General features: G+C 37.5%; 1 protein-coding gene across 15 annotated transcripts in view; it reads right to left on the bottom strand.

Annotated features, from left to right (window-relative positions):
• LOC114060994 (poly(rC)-binding protein 3-like) overlaps positions 1-2,366 on the bottom strand; it is a 401,074-nt gene extending 398,708 nt beyond the window's left edge. For all 15 annotated transcript variants that reach the window (XM_027890950.1, XM_027890949.1, XM_027890945.1 and 12 more), the window contains exon 1: positions 2,232-2,366. The gene's annotated coding sequence lies outside the window, so the exon portion shown is untranslated. The remainder of the gene's footprint in view (positions 1-2,231) is intronic.
• Between the last annotated feature and the right edge of the window lie 14,771 nt (positions 2,367-17,137).

The raw sequence follows: 17,137 nt of genomic DNA on the forward strand, positions 1-17,137 counted from the left end.
CAAAAGTGTTGTCCTTGAGATAAATTTCCTTACCGTAATAATACAGACACTAACAACAATGAAGGAAAGAAAAAACACTAGGAAAAAAAAAGTGTGTTACTTAGACAAAATAATAAACCATAAATCACTGCAGTGACAGGATTAAATGTGAAACCTTTAATTACACATTTAATCATTTGCCACCTTCTTATTTTCCTTGCAGTAACATTTAAGAAGCATCAGTAGGATTTTAATTTGAGGGTGATTTTATTTTATACGTGAATTGAAAATGCAATACATATAAAAATGATTTTAAGAATAAAAATAAGATTAACTTTAATCTTCAACTATGTCAACATCTTATTGAACACCTTTATTTCTCTCAGTCACAATGGCCCTCATTTAATGACATCACTGTGTCAAAACACATCAAGCCCATATCCACTGCACAGATATTATATAAAATAAAATAGAACTAAGGGGCAAATAAGTGGTGGCTTAGAAAGTACTATACTGTATTAAAATAAGAGAAGGTAATTCCATTGCTGAAGAAGACACTGAGTTATTTGTGAAGTATGGACAAACCTATACCCCCAGGTTGTATCTGCACCACTGCCTTTTCCACAAGAAGGCAAGAAGCAGCTGCTAGAACAGAAAACTGACTCCTCAGCATATGAACACCTTTTCCTATCGATTCCAGAGTCCAGCAACAGAGGTCAGGGCTGGTTGTTGCTGTTGCTGTTGGGTTCAGAGCGGGCAAGGGAATTACCCAATTCCTATAAAAATTCTGTGCATTAAAGCCATCTTCCAGCACACTCAGAGGAGTACTTACTGAAAATAATAAAAAAAACCAAAGCAAAACAAAAAGCAAAAATAGCAAAATGCGCCGCTTTCCAACTGGAGCATAAGGCAAAGTCCAGACAGCTTTTGCATTCAGACAGATCCCTTCAAAGAATGTGGAGTAGGAAAGAGCCAAAATATTGCTTATATGCTAAGAAGAAAACATTTGATACTAAACACATCAAATAGTAGCAATTGCAAAGATACTATTGTCCTGTTAAGTATTTCTTTCCCTATCAGAGAACAGTTGACAGAAAAGTGTTTGTCCTTTGGAGTACTTTTTGTTTTGTTTACTTTATTGAGTTGAATGCTCTGGCCAGTTGTCTTACAATTCCTAGTCAGGGTGGACTTTCACACAGCTAAAACTGTAACTCAGCTGCTCTACATCTTCCTTTATAAAGGAAGTGTCCACTGGGCCTGGGGTGCAGGGAAGATGGGTTTTCTGTGCTCATGCTTTTCACCCCAGCAGAGAGGTCAGAAGCATACAGGGCCTTGCCAATGTTTAGGGTGCAGAAATGAGCAGGACCAAATACAGTGGGGAAGCATCAGCCATCCCAATGGAGGAAGGCAACATTTTTATTATGTCTTTTGTAGAGACACAAACCACCAGACAGAGGAATCTCAGGTAATCTTCAAGGTTTGTTTGGATTTTTTGCCATGTTAGTCATCTGTTTCATTTTGCTTCAACTTTAGAAATATAAGTCATCCTTTTTACATGGTACTCTTGATTCTCTTGAATTGGCTTGTTGCTACTTGACAGAACCCCTGGCTCACTGCTGTAAACTGGAGGAAATGCTCCAGAACCTGCTGCAGTCTCTTCTTCTACCACCTTTTGGAATAGGCAAACCCAGAGACAAAAGGGTATAATTTAATTAGGTTTTGACTATCACTTAAGGATACTATATTCATGTTTCTCAGCTAGGTAATTTTTTTCATTGTGTTTTGTAAGCAAGAAAAAGTTGCCTAGGGAAAGCAGAGATCACAAGACCACATCTGTATGAATTTAAGTACAGTCAGCACTGGAAAAATGAGTTTTCTTTCTTTCTTTTCTCTTTTGGATCTCTTTTTGAATCATGAGGAGTTTAGACTCATTCAGTAATAGTTAGATATTTCTGTTTCACCCACTCAATTTGAAAAAATCCTTAACGGCACAGAGTGCATTGAAAAACCCTACTACATAGAACTGCCTATTTATTAAATCTCTGTTCAAGGCTTAACCTGAAAATATAGGAGGTGTCTGGCTTAGTGCTTTTGAATGCTTGTGGGGCGCCAGAGCCCTGGAAACATGAGACATTGTGATTGTCTTGTTCTCAACAATTACTGGATAAGAAGTTTCTGAGGCAACGCTTAAAGCAGACTCAGTCGTTTTGTACCTGACAACAAATGACTGAGATGACAGGACATTTACTCACCTTGCCAGCAAGATGATTTGTAGGTCTTTGGAGTTTTTCTGTCTTTCCCTTCTCTAGTCCACTCATGCATCAGGTTCCTTAGAGATACAGGACATCCAAGTGAATTTATGTTTCTTGCTCTGTGTGTAAGGTGGTTACCTGTGACAGAGAGGACATAGAGACCAAATGTGGCATATGAAAGCACTGGAACAAACACTTCCAATCATACTGTAATTCAAGTAGTTCCTACTTCCTGCCTTCAATAGTAGCCAATATGGAGGAGTAAAAATCCCAAGAGCTGTTTTATAAATAAGCAGCCTGGGGGCATTGTTGTTTAGTAAGGACCAGAACATTTTATGCTGCCCTATTTAGTTGTAAAGAAATAATATGTGTGAGGAGAGTTTTCAGTGGTTTACTCAATTAATTCCACTAGTTAACAGAGTTAACAGAGTTAACTAGCGGATAATAAGTTGGGTTTTTTTTGGTCAGTGTTAAATGCATTTATTTTTAGTTTCTCTCCCCCTGTTCAGATATTATGGCAATGGCCAAGATCCCATATTAATTTAATCTCACCATTCTACACATAGTCTCTTCCCTGTACCATCTCTAAATTATCTTTTCTACTCGTTTTTCACTCCAGGATGTTTTCTTTAAAGATTATTTGCTGGTTTTTTTGGAATACCTATAGACTTTTCCTCTTTAAGGAAAAACTGGTCAGACCTAATATATTTCAAAATTGTGACCAATCATTTCTGTTTCCTTCTTTTCCTTCCAGTACCACCAAGTGAGCTGAGGGAGACGAGTTCAAAGTCAAGCTTGATAATTGTCTATGGCACTTTTCTGCTCCATTTCCTTCAGAAATACTGTGCATCTGGTAAAGAAGCGGAAGAGGAGAATTTGGAACACACGCACAGATGATACTCTCTACAACCACTGGGCTGCAATAGGTCAAGGGGAGAAAAGCAAACATGCTACGCTTAAGAATGTTATAAAAAACCTGAAAAGGGCAAATTGCCTAACTTCGTAGATCTCCCCTGGATAACGTTTCTGTTTTGCCAACTGAATAGCCAAAATAGAAATAATGCAGGAAAAAAAAATAAATAAAAAGCAAAACCAAGAATGGGTCATTATTTTAATTGTCTAAAAGTCTCAAATACAAAGGACTTTCACTAGGGGTTACTTTGGAGGTAAAATTGGTAACTTGTCTTCAGAGAGTTTTCTATTAAAGGTCATGGGTATCAAAATCTATCGTCTCACTTTAGATCATTTATAAAGCTACTATAAATAAAGTCTCCTATATGGCACATTGTCATTGATTCCCACTTCAGTGTAATCAGCACTGCAGACACAGGAAATTCTTAAAATAAACAGCAGTATTCTCTACTTACTGCATTTAAAAAGGATCAGGAGTTCTGTATTTATACTTTAAGATATTCACTGCAATAAGTAATTGTAATTTCTGATATGCATTGTACTTGCTAGTGAAAAAATTATTTTGTTATGGTTTAGATGAGCAAATCTACTGTATGAAAATATGCTGTAACTATGACAACAGTAATTTGTAGTTTACCACTGTCTTTACCACTAAGCAAATAAAGTAATTTTGCTGAACTGTTTCTTGATAATAAAAATGTCATCATTTGCAAGGAGTATTGTTAGTATTGTTACTGTCTTAGAACTCGGCCAATATCTTCTATGACAATTGTAAATACATCAATATCTTTATTGGATAAAACCAGACCATATAGATGGAAAATACAGTGCCTATTCTACTGAAGCTGTTAGAGAACTCACAGTGACTGTTTTAAAGTTCTGGCTAAAAAAAAAAATAAAATTCAAGATAAAAAAAAAAAAAAGTAGTAAATTTACTCACATGCAAGTGAAAAATAATGCTAAAAAATAAAACCTTGTGGAAATAGATTGTTTTGATATCCTTCACATTACGCTGATATATCGTGCTGAAAAAGATTTGGGGATGTGAAGATGAAAGTAAGAAGAATGACATGAAAAATATAAACCAAGCATTTTCATCAACTTTTTTGACAGCTCAAACTGAAATGTGTCTCCTGAAAGCCAGGACAGCAAAGGGGCCCAGAAGAAGAAGCTGCTCACAGAAAACACCCTCCCCAGCACACCGGGACTTCCCAGCTCGCCACATGAGAGCTCATGCAGGCACAGCAGATGGGCAGCAGAGGATGAAGGGGCTGTGAGGGCTACTTGGGAGCAGTGCAGAACTTCCTTGTCCTGGCCTGTGTGGATGAAACTGGGAAAGTCAGAGCTCAGTTGGATTTGAAATGGGTGAGGAACACTGAGGAACACAAGGAGCAATCAGATGAGCATCTAGGAGAAGAAAAGGAAGACTGAGGAATAGGTTGTTGGGAGAGGCTGGTGAATGGCCATCCTCCAAATTCAGCTGAGCATGGCTGTGAGCTCTGTTATGTAATTTTTTTCTTGCCTGGGCTAGGACACTGTTCATGCACTCCAGAGGTTTGTTCTAACCAACACAATGCTGCGTTTCTCTGACATACTTAATTTGCCTGCAGTTTTCTTCCCTCTGTGTAAAAGAAGGGCAAAAGGAAGGGGGAATTATCTCATTTTTAATAATTTTCTCAAAGAAAGAATACTGAATTAAAAGAAAAAAAAAAAGAAAGCAAACGGGTAAAACTACTAGACCACTACTAATTGCAGTTTGCTTTTTTATTTTATCTTTCATTCTCTATTACCCGTATGATTTTGTAAACCATTCATCTTGTTTTGCTTTTTTCCTTGTACTGAGTTACCGTAGACTGAAAAAAAAAAAAAAATCACTGATGACCTAGTTCTCATAAGATTTTTGAGTGACCAGGTCTAAGTAAGTGTTATGATTGATGAACCTGGTTTGGAAGGCAGCCGTTCATGTGACATTCTAATAAGTGGCAATACACAGATCATGAGTCCGGCCTTTGCAAGAGGACTTATAGGGGCCCTTCATTTCATGTGATGTTTCCCTGGGCAAAAAACTTCCACTGTACCATGGGATGGCGCCAGACTGAAAGCATTTTCATTTCTCCATCTGCATGGCCCATCAGTTTCTCCCTCTTTGCTTCTTCATGTTTACTAAAAAGTGCAAGAGTTTGCCCCCATACACTTTTCAAGCCTGAGTAAGCAGCTTAATTATTCAGACAAAATACCATTGATTTGAAAGTGTCTGAACAAATGAAATTCAGGCTTGACAACCTCATTGAGAAGGACAGCCAAGCTGCTTGGGGACTTTCCATTTGTGTTGCTTACAGTTCTTGTTTCTTTATTTCAGGGTCATTTGATGCAATACAGAGCAACCTCTGGTATTGCAGTCACACAGCTTCTTTTGAAATCAGAGAAGACTTTGCTTAAGATGCAAACCTTCAACTTCCTCTGAATCCAAGAGCAATCTATGTGCACCCAAAGAGAATATATGAATCAGGGAAGTGCACAGTAGTGGTGAAAAAATAAAATGGCAAGTTCAATTTAGCACCCCCTAAAATGAATGGGACCGTGTACATCTATGAATGTGGTACCCTTAAACATGAGGTCATTCTCACATTCTATCACTGACTTCTTCTTGGACCATACATTCAAGTTTTTTAATGTCATTATGTCATACCAAAGACTCATTTTCTAATAAGCCATGCCTTGTTTTCTTCAGTATTTCCAAATGTAAGAATTTAGACAATGGACAATCATCTTTTATCAAAGCAGTCATACTACAAAATAGAGACTCTGTTATACTACATTTGCTAAATGTAGATAGGAAGCAACTTCCCAGGCTATAAATGGACCATATTACGTTATCTGTTATAATAGTTGAACACCAATGAGTTGCAGATCCAACAAATTTCCGAAAATGGCAATGCAAAAGCCCTAAAATTAAGTTCTTGACAGATAATAACTAATGCTGTACACCCCTACTCTTTATGTTATGAACAATATGTTCATAACATAATATATATTTATGCAGAAGAAACCAGTATTTAAAACTCTTACATTTATCATAAAAATAGATTTTATTACACAAAACAGTGCCTTCCGATAAGAGATTTACAATTGATTAAAAAGGATGGCTTGTCCTAAAACACTTACATGATTGCATGCAAAGAAAACAGATGGTCTGTGTAACAGTAATTTGATTTCTTCCAGCAAACATTACTCATGATATAGAAAATGCTTATGCTGATCTACTCCAGAATGATGTGTGCGCTTTGCATCTCTCTTCAAATGAAGCCTGTAATTCTGCTCAAGCAACAGCACGGCAGCTCTGGTTTCCTAACAAATCTAATAAAATCATGTAGTCTAATGCATCATTCCTTACTTAAGAGCCTGACAGCACAAAGATTGATTTTAACTTTTCACTCTCCCAAAAGTGCGTAACATAATGCCATGTTCCTTACTCATTTACTCCCTTTGTAACACTTCACGACAAAAAAGAATACCATTTCTACCTTCATCTCTGACTAAAGGAAGCATCATAAGCCAAAATGCGATGTTTATTCTCTTCTGGCTGCACCTAACATTATTCTCCTTTATATAACTGCAGGCATACCAGAAGGGGGGTACTGATAAGTCTTCACCTGTCCGCCTCAAATTTTGTTGTAATCTCTCAAGTCACAAGAGTGTTGCTCAAGAAACTTCAGCATGTTCTACTCAAGCTTTATGCTTCCCCAACACTGGATGAAATGCTGTCTGCCTTTGTAAGGCAGACAGCCTTTATGAGGTTGCCTAAATCACTGAAGTTCTTGGGACCAAACTGCCAATGGAAACTCTGTCACTTGTTCACACGGGATGACAATCTGGGGAGATAAAGGGTTCATGTTGCCTTTTACAGATCTTTTTGCATGGGTTGAATACAGGCAGATCCTTTTCAAATGCACAAATTTAACCCTTAAGAGTGCATTCTTATATCTGTCCCTTTTTTTTACAGACTTCACACCTGGGTATGTTTCATCATCTGCAAGTAATAACATGCCTACTGGGATGTAACCCTATTTGTCATTATCTTGTCGTGTTTGATTACTGTCTCTTCACCTGACTGGCCTGGACTTACCCAGGCCAAATGAAGTAAGGGCACAATCCTATTAAATTCCTGCTGGGAACACCCTAAACTGCTGCTCTTGTCAGTGGGAATTAAGGGTTCTCAGAACATTGTAATAGGTACTCAGACCCTTGAGAAATTGGACTCTTAATTAGATATTCCCTCATGACATTGTGTGATTATTTAATGTTCTGACAAGATGCCTCAGCAATCTCACAGGCCCTGAATTAACTATCTAGCTGCAGTTCTGTGAAACCTTTGTCATGCTTGGCCATGGAAGCAAATTGCATTTCATGGAGCATATGAAATAATTTATCCAATGAATTGGCTGAATTATATATAACACGAACTATTAGCCAGGCTTGGGATGTCCAGTTTTAAATAGCTGTTCTTTTTTTGCCCCTTTCCTCTTCCAGTGCGTGTGCCCTCCCCTCCACTCTTCCATGCACACTTTTTATTGTCCCACTTGCTGGCACAGGTCAGGAGCAGCAGCAGCAGTAGCAGTAGCAGTAGCAGCAGCAGTCCTTGTGGTGATGTGGGATGATCCATCACACAACGTACATGAGCCAGACCAGTCCTTTATTATAAATTTCGTGTTCTTCTGTCTGGCTTATCTGCATTATAATATTTGTTATTTACATGTAAATTTTCAACTTAAGTCTATCCATCCAGGGGCTGCTGAAGTTTTTTAATCTATACTGAAAAGTGTAACAAAACCTCAACAGAGTAAACATTTCTGCCTTCCAGCTGATGCCATGTTATCAACAGCAATAAAAGCTACAATAAGAATGAAAAACAAAGCATAAATAAATAGAAGAAGGGCTGAATGATATAGTATAGGACATACAAATGCACACAACAATGGTCATCTTTTTATCATTCCCTATGCAAACAGTTTTAGGCACAATCACCCCAGGGAAAAGGACATAGCAGGAAATGTTTTCCATAGGACTTTAGCATTCTGATTACTATACCCTGGCTCAAGTGTGCAAAATTATGGTGCTTAGGAATCAACAGTCATGTCTCATCCACTTTGTAGAAATGGAAGCTAGAGAAGTATTTGGACCACCTACCCTAACTCCTGTGACACCCAAATACCCACTTCAGACCCAAGGACTGTAGTCAGAGCATATCAGCTATAGGTAACTATAGCTGATATTGAAACGTGTGTTGCCAATCAAGAATAAGAGACAATGACCATCAAGAGAGGCATTAAATTACACTCCAAATGTATTTTTAGGAAAAGCTTTATTAAACTTCAAAGTTCTCCACCCCTGCTGGCTTGCAATGTACGTCATGAAACAATACGAAGATATCACAGCACTTGCATGCTTTCTGCCAAAGCTTGTAGTTCCCATGCTTGCAGTTCCTTTCCAAGAGGTGTATTCAACTCCACTATCTGTGGTCACAGTTTCTACTAACCCAAAGAATTTTCAAATATATAGTCTCTCCCAACCCTCCCATGCAGACAAGACTCTTGCTTTACCCGCTTACCTTTTAGAGAGGCTTTTTTCATCCTCCTATTGTTAACCACATTTCCACGGACAATGGTTTTTTTTTTTTATGAAACTACAACACAACCTTAAATTATGTCTCACAAGCATTATCCACTCTGCTTCTGAAATGAGAAATCTAACTTCAGATAAATCATTCTACCAACCAGTTTCAATGACAACAAAACCAGGTCCTTGAGTGTTTTATGCATTCTGGCAAGCATCTGCTTTGCTAGGAGTGGATTAAATAACACTACCTCTATAATTCTAATAGTGTGGGAGATCATATAAAATATTTATATTGTGATCTGCAGGCGAAATGCCTACTCTAAATTATGCACCAGAAGCTCAGCAAGACATTATATTGATAGAAAAATAACTCGGTTTAAATAATTGGACAATTTTAGTTATTCGCTATTCTACAAATATCATGTAATTTTGCTGTTTTCCCCTTGGGAATGGGATCTATTATACTGAGTACTACTTCCCATGGTCAAAAGTTTCCTGTGTACTAGTACCAACATCTCACCCACATCATACTGAATCACAAGGCCAGCATAGAGGTATGTAGTAAAACCACAAAGGTTTTCATTGCAGGTCAGTGTTCTGCCTGAGCTTCTTCATTGCATATCTACAGTCTAGGAGAAATTTTTTAGTATACAGCTATGAAGATATTTGGTTAAGGCTGAATTTTCAGCAGACTTCCAAATTTGCAAAGAAAGAAAGGTTTTTACAGTTATTTGCAAAAGCTGTATTCGCAAAATACCTTCTATGTTGTAAGTTGAACCAATCTACATGTCCAAGAATAATGTTTATAAAAAACAAACTCTCTTCAGAGTTGTTTTTTTTGCTTTATTTGGGTTACTTCAATTCACTGTGTGGGTATGCACATCTGCTTTAGTATCACAAGCTCATTCTCACAGAATTCTCCTGTTTCAGCTAGCTAAAGTTCTGATTTAAAAGGATTTTTTTCTCAAAACACAGCAAACACTATGTTTTTCCCACATTTTATGATTTTACAGTACAGGACAGCTGGCATTAGATTATGCACTGAGCTAAATGCAGTGTATGCTTGCTTGTGATGCTTAGTATGGCCCCAGGACAACGTGGCATGAAGAAGGAGAGCATGAGCCATTCCTGTGCAGAATTTTCCCTGGGTAGATGAATTTTCTCTCAGTGTGGAGACAGTAATGATAGTTCACTGAATCCATACCATCTAACCCTTATGGTGCTTTGCTGAGCATCAGTATCCTGGAGAGGAAGGCAGAGGAAAAGAAAAAGTGGCACACAATAGGCTGTGCATTGTGCCCTCCCCTCCACTGGCAGAAGACATCAAAAGCAATCTTACTGCAGGTCTCATGCAGCCTTTCACATGGTATGGGCAGGCAAGGTCCTTAAAGGTTGATATCTCCATTAACAGGTCAAGTCATCTATAAAGGAGATGTCCAAGTTAATGGTATTTTTAGTGGCCTTGGACAACCTTCTCCACAGACTGTCACATGTGGTCTTGTCTACACTTAGATTCAAAGACTACTCTTGGTTGCTCTTGCCCAGCTCAGTTTCCATTGCACACAATTTCTCTGACAAAACCAGCCCCGCAGTGCTGCTCTTGATATGTGAGGTTCACCTCTTCAAGTGAAGGGACATGCTTTGCCCTTCAGCTTTACTCACATTAGTAAGGGCAGGCATGGATGAGGCCAGCAGGAGGAAGGGAAGATGGCAGGGGATGAAAAACAGGTTTTCCTTGACCCTCTTGCTCTGGTCAATTCTGCTTCAGCTCCAGTCACGGAGCAGAGAGCAAGGACAGAGATGTGGCAGCAAGGCCCACCTTTAGCAATGAGAAACAGGGCATTAAACAGTGCCTGTTTTTACTGATTCCTTCCTGCTACATGGATCTGTTCCTTTATTTTGTAAGCACCTCCTACTGCAGCATCCTCCAGCACACTGTCTCCTATCTCTGCCAACATATTTGTAAGTAAATCTTTGCATTTTCCCTCATTGCTCTGATTCCTTTCCACTTTCTCAACCTGCTCCTCATACTGGCCCTCATGCTCCTGCACTCCCACCAGTCTTATTCTCCTTTATTGTCCCCAGTAGAGTAAAGAAATACAGCTAGAAAAGGGATCAATTAGCATCCATAACCCAGTAAGCACTTATCCCATGTATTAGGTTTTCAAATGACTTTTCAATAGAAGTTTATCAGCTGCCTTATTAGCAGATAGTAAAGCCCTCAGCCAAAGAGTACCTTCTCTAGATTACTGCTTTAATAATACTTAAAATTCTTAAATAAAACAGAATCAGTTCTCAGCCACTGAAAGTATAGAAAAGAGTTTTGAACTGCTGTCTTTTTTTTTTTCATTTACCATCAACTGTAAATCATCAAATAAGTGTTGCTTATGACTCAATAAATACACTCAATAATATACTGCTCAGTAAATAGTTTTTATTAAAGAAAATAACATGACAACAGAATTATCCAAGTACCTAAAATAATTAATTTTAGACTTGTTACATGACTGGAACCCTAAAAGCACCTTCAAAAATCTATTCCTTCACTATCTCTGTGGACACAAACTGAGGAAGAAGAGAAAATTCTCATCCCTGCTTAAGCATCATGCCCTACAGCAGAACAGAAGAGCTTCTCACATTAGTGAGAACCCTTCCCAATATTCCTGCAAAAGTAGCAAGGTGTTTGATTTTCACTTCCATTTTAATCTAGATATGACTTGCTTTACTTGTGTAGACATATTCTTAGTCACCCTTCATATATTTCATGGTGTCTATCTTGGACAGTAAGCAACTCAGGATATGGCTGGGCTCTCCACAAGGCTGCAGCCTATGTAAGAACCTCATTTAGCCTAAAATTTCAGGTAAGGACAATGCATCAGCTAGCCTGAGGGGGTCCGGTTGCACAACAGGACTGCACTCAAACATGAAACTGAGCTGTTTGTTTTACATTCAAACATCCCTTCTGACATTTGCATGCTTTGCAGACCAAGGGGGCAGATAAGACTTCAAGCAAAGACAGATATTCAGCTACTTATAAACATGTCCCAGGATGGCAAGGCAGGTTGAAATTTTGGATCCTCTCATTTGAAGACCTGGTCAACAAACACAAAGGAGGAAATACAGACCAACTATTTGAGTAAGGACAACTGTCAGACACAAAGAGAAAGCCTATTGTGCTTTGAATTACTTTGCCCAAAGATCTTTAGTGATAACATGTTGCCAGCAGGTGGAATTTTACTAATGCAATCCTCCACCCCCTGCCAAAATAAGAATGAGGTTCCTCAATAATGATTTAATATTAAAACGTTTTCAGAGAGAGTCTTTTTCAGGTTCTCACTGAAAGTCTTGCTTGGCTTTACGGCTTGTCACAGCTGACAAAATTCTTAACCAGAGCTCCTTTAAAAACACAGTGAATAGATAATAATATCTGGAAAACTAGGACATTAAAACTTTGATTCACATTGCACATCTCTCTAGTCTTATCATGCATTATGCATAGCTGTACTATATTTTGAAGGAAACTGCTGTGACGTGTTTTCAGTGTGAGATATACACATGACTACAGTCTACAGCATATCGAAAAACCAGGATTCTGATCTGTGGAAGATGTTCACATAATTAGGCAAAACTGCAATATAGGAACATTTTGCCCCAAACCATAAATATTTTGGGTTGATAATGAAACAGTTGGATTCCACATTAGCATGAGCATGTTTTGTGGGAATTATAGTTTAGATGCTTCAGCAGCCCAGTGTCAAGGAAAATTAGCCTAAAACTTTAGTTTGCCATGTGAATCCTGTCATTGGAACTAATCAAACTTCAGCTAGTATGCAAAAAAGATCCATAGCTGCCTAAAGATACACAGATACCTACTTTTATCGTGTTGGTTTTGCTTTTAAAGCATTGGTAATTATTGACAAATTGGTATTGACTCTGATCTCTTTAACTGTTATGTAGATAAATTTTCATCCTCTAATTTACTTGACAGTATTAATATCATATCCCCACTTTAATGATGTGACTGAATTTAAAGATTCATAAATTCATTACTACAGTACATATCAAGGTTAAAAGAGAGAGAATTCCCTTATCAGTATGAAGGACTCGTACAGTTTACAACAACCCTAGATGAAATTACCCTTTTGTCTTTCAATAAGAGGAAATCTCCTGCAATGGCAAATGTTCATAATGGACTGTTTAATCTTGGCAATCATCTGAAAAGCATCTAATTTAATTAAAGCTTTAGGCCAAAGTGATCTCTCTTTTAAAAATTAAATATTTATGTTAACACACATATCACTTAATTGGCATAACATATCAAAGGCTATTAAATGATTGTACAGTGTGTAAGGACTAAAAAAAAAAAAAGGCTAGCACAAGTTTAAAAGCCTTTTCTGTATTAAACACTAAATAAAAAATTACAAGGGTGAGAAAGGCCATCCAAGATACAATAATAACAAGAATTAAGAAAACTGAGATTTTAATGATCATTAGCTCTGTGCTACCACTAAGCTAACTGCTGGCAGTACAGGCTGTATGACAAGTCACCAGAAATGGTGTGTTCACAAAAGCCACATTAACTAATGCTGGAATAGAGGGAAAGAACAGGAGCAGAGATTAGAGAGCTCCTAAACTCAACAGTAGGTCTGTATATTCTTGGTCATTAATCACTGCTGAACACTTCATTCCGGAGCTGTGCCAAAGAAGCTATAAGTGGCACAATAGAATATATGTCAACATAAACTGTATAACGAAACAATATTTACAGCCTACATCATCTCAACAGATCAAAAGAATGTATCACATTTTATTCAATTATCTGGCAGAAAGACACAGAATTTAAATATGAGAAAGCTACACTAATTGGAAACATCATTTTCAGGCTTTTTTAATGCCTTTTTCCTAGGGAATTAGAACATATCTGTGAAGGGGAGGAGGTGAGAATTTGTCTGAATAGTTGCTAAAATTAACTTAAATGTTCAGTTACAGGCCATCTCTTCAGCTAACAAGCACTTACTGATACCATTTTATTTTAGTAAGAAGCTGATTTCTACACTACCCAGTAGCTCAGTGGGGAACACTGAAGAAATTTCATGGGGAAAAATCAGGAATTAACCTATTATATACTAATTTTAAAGGTCTTGCAAGGTCTACTGTAAAGCCACTTTTTTTTTTTTTTTTGTTTCTCTATCAAAGGGTGAGAAAACAAAAATTAACTAGTTAAGCCATTCAATACCAATTTAAGGGACTGGCTGTGATGTAGATATGTGTGATTACCCATATACAGCCATTTGGAAGTGTAAAAGCTGCTCATTGAAGTTGCAAATATTAGCAAATAAAGCCTGTTTAAGCTAAAGTGTTAACACTTTAGGCTGGCATGAACAGATGCTGCTTCCAAATGTAGTCCTGGATCTCTCAGTTATTGCTGCCTTTTTGGGTTTAACCCAGGTTGGATCCTTCCAGAAACACTTGTGGTAACATCACCAGAGAAAACACAGGCAAAGAAATAAAGTAGCGGGGTGGGAGTAGGACAGGATCACTTCCTTCAGTGCCAGTAGAAGCTTAAAGTACTTGATCTCACCTCCACTCTCTTTCCTCGAAGCAGAAAAGAAAGCAAACCCTAAACAAGAGGAACTCTTTGTTCTACGTTCCAGAACTATCTGCCACACCCAACCAAGAATGTATTTCCATTACTCGCTAGTGAAAAAGAAAATATGACCACTTGACAGAAATTATAGCAACAGACACTTTAGAATTAAAGACCTTCTAATAGGAAAGCATACCAAAGGATGAGTGACAAACATCTAACAATTAAAGAGAATTATTTCTGTGAGGAGACACAGAAATTTTAAAAATGGAATGATGCTCTGTGTAAACAAAAAATGAAGACAGAGAGTGTAAATTTGTTGGGTGAAAAATCCCAAAAATAAAACATAAAGGCATGTAAGCATTACTAGTTATTTTAACCATATGCTCCTTGCCGATACAGTCTGTGGACTCTCCCAAGGGTTTATTTATAAAATTATGTCAATATCTAGTATTCGTCTCAAACTTCAATGAGTTTGGAAAAGCTTGCTCCTTATACATAGCCTGATCACTACTACACTTACAAGCTCTTGTACAGGAGCAGCTGTTTATGAGTCTTTCAAAGACATTTCTGTGCACATTCCTTTGGTTATTTGCAATGAACTTTCTCACCATCATTTCCTTCAAAATAGATGTTATTCATCAGTGCTCAACTGAGCAGTTGATGAAGGTTATCTTCAGAAATGTAGCATGAAATGGCTGTACTAGATCACAACATATAATTCAGTACCCTAACTTTGATAATAGCTAACAGATACTCATTGTGAAAAAACATAGAAGAATCTGTCAAGTAAAGAAGTCTTTGTGATCATTGTGATTGGGAGTTTCTGAACCTGGCCTGTTTTAACATTAATCAGTCTTGAGAGATCACTCTAAAATAAATTTTTAAAATTTGTATTGAAATCATACATATGTTCAACACTAAAAATAGTGTAGAAACAAAAGTATTTCTGCATGTTTTAAAAATTCTGCAACTTCTTTTTGAAGTCGTCTATTTCTTGCATTGTCAGAAACACTGAATGCTTGGTTTTGTTTGATGCTACCATTTTATATTTGACCATATCCCATCTCAGTTTTCTTTTTTCAAAGGTGAAAAACTAGGCAATAAAATAATAGATGATATTCAGTGTTTATAAATTAAAATGAATATGTTCTAAGAAGAAAATGCCCTTTTACTAGTCAAATACACCGCTATACAACTAGCTACTGCTGTTGATGAAACAGATCTCAGCATCACCATGGACGTTTTTGTGAAAATATCCAGTCATTTTCACTGTTGGTCAAAAAAGCAAGTATATAATTATTGATAATGTGTAAAGGAACAGAGAACAAAACAGAAAACAATATCAACTAATAATAAACAAATATTAACAATTCTTAATAAACAATAAATTATTATTGTTACTATTGTTATTGTTATTATTTGGTATTACTATGAAAATGTGGAAAACTAGCAGGGGTTCAGAGCTTCACTGATGCACAGAATCCTGCTCCATACTCTGTGAGAAAAAATACAGCAAGACACAACAAGGTATATATTATACACTAAACCATAGAGAGATCTCAACAGGTTGGAAGACTGGGCCAAAAGGAACTGCATAAAGTTTAACAAATATATTTATAAGATTCTGCATATGGGGCAGAATAATACCAATCAGCAGCACAGGCCAAGGACTGACTGAGTTGGGTGTGCATCCTTGTAGCAATGAAACCAACCTGGGGCCTTGACTTCAGCAGCCAAAGTAAAACCAGCAAGTGAAAGATTATGACTGTTTGATTTGGCATTTCTTAGGTCACACTTCAAAAGAGACACTGGAATAATGGAGATGGTTCACTGAAGGGCCACCAGATTGACAGGAGACCTTGATGCCTGCTGAAGGGTGGAATGAATTCGGTTTGCTCAACTAAAATGGAGCGAGGAGTCTAATCATATTCTCTCAATATCTAGAGAGTGGTTACAGAGATGATGATACTCTTTTCACAAGACACAGTGAGAAGAAAAACATATATATGAAAAAGTTCTTCACAGTGAGAACAACTAAACATTGGAACAGGTTGTTCAAATAAGTGGTGGAATCTCCCTTATTGTAAGTAATTCAAGATTTGTCATTTTGGGCCAACAGATAACTTAGTTCAAACCCCTGCTGTCAACTGTAGGTGGGCTCAGATGACCTCCAGAGATCCCTTGCAATCAAGGTTTTTCCCTGATTCTAGAAAGGATGGCAGAAGGCACAATGAAATTTCTGAAGCATCTTCCACAGCAGGCAAGGAGCAGCAGATTAGCACTCTTTATCAATGAAAAGGAAATGACAGAGGACAGAAGGAGGGAAGACAGGTGTACAGCATCATGAAAGACATGGAGAAGGAATGCAGGGAACAGATATCCAGCCTTTTTCACATACAGGAAGAAGAGAATATAAAGTGAAATTTTCAAAGGGAAAGCTGGCTTGAAAGACACCAAAGTACTTTTAGTCACAAAACATAAATGACCTGTGAAACACACTGACTTATATTTTCCGGTATCAAAAGAATAGATAGAATCAAAAGGACATGCTGAAACGAGTCCATCAAGGGGTCTTAATAGAAGAATTGCAGAATCAAACACTGGACAGGAAGTCACCAAGCACAGAGCTTAAAGAACACAGAGAGTATACCACAGCAAGGATCATGGGATGAACTCAGGTCTTTTCTGAAAGGATTTTCCATATTTGGAAAACTATAGTTCAGGGAAAAAGAGAATATTTTAACTAAAAAAATCTCAATGATAAGAAATTCTCATGCCTTTACTGTCA

The sequence above is a fragment of the Empidonax traillii genome, unplaced genomic scaffold, assembly GCF_003031625.1.
Source record: "Empidonax traillii isolate 1590-97213 ecotype Southwest subspecies unplaced genomic scaffold, ASM303162v1 scaffold303:size634589, whole genome shotgun sequence".
Classification (NCBI taxonomy): Eukaryota; Metazoa; Chordata; class Aves; order Passeriformes; family Tyrannidae; genus Empidonax; species Empidonax traillii.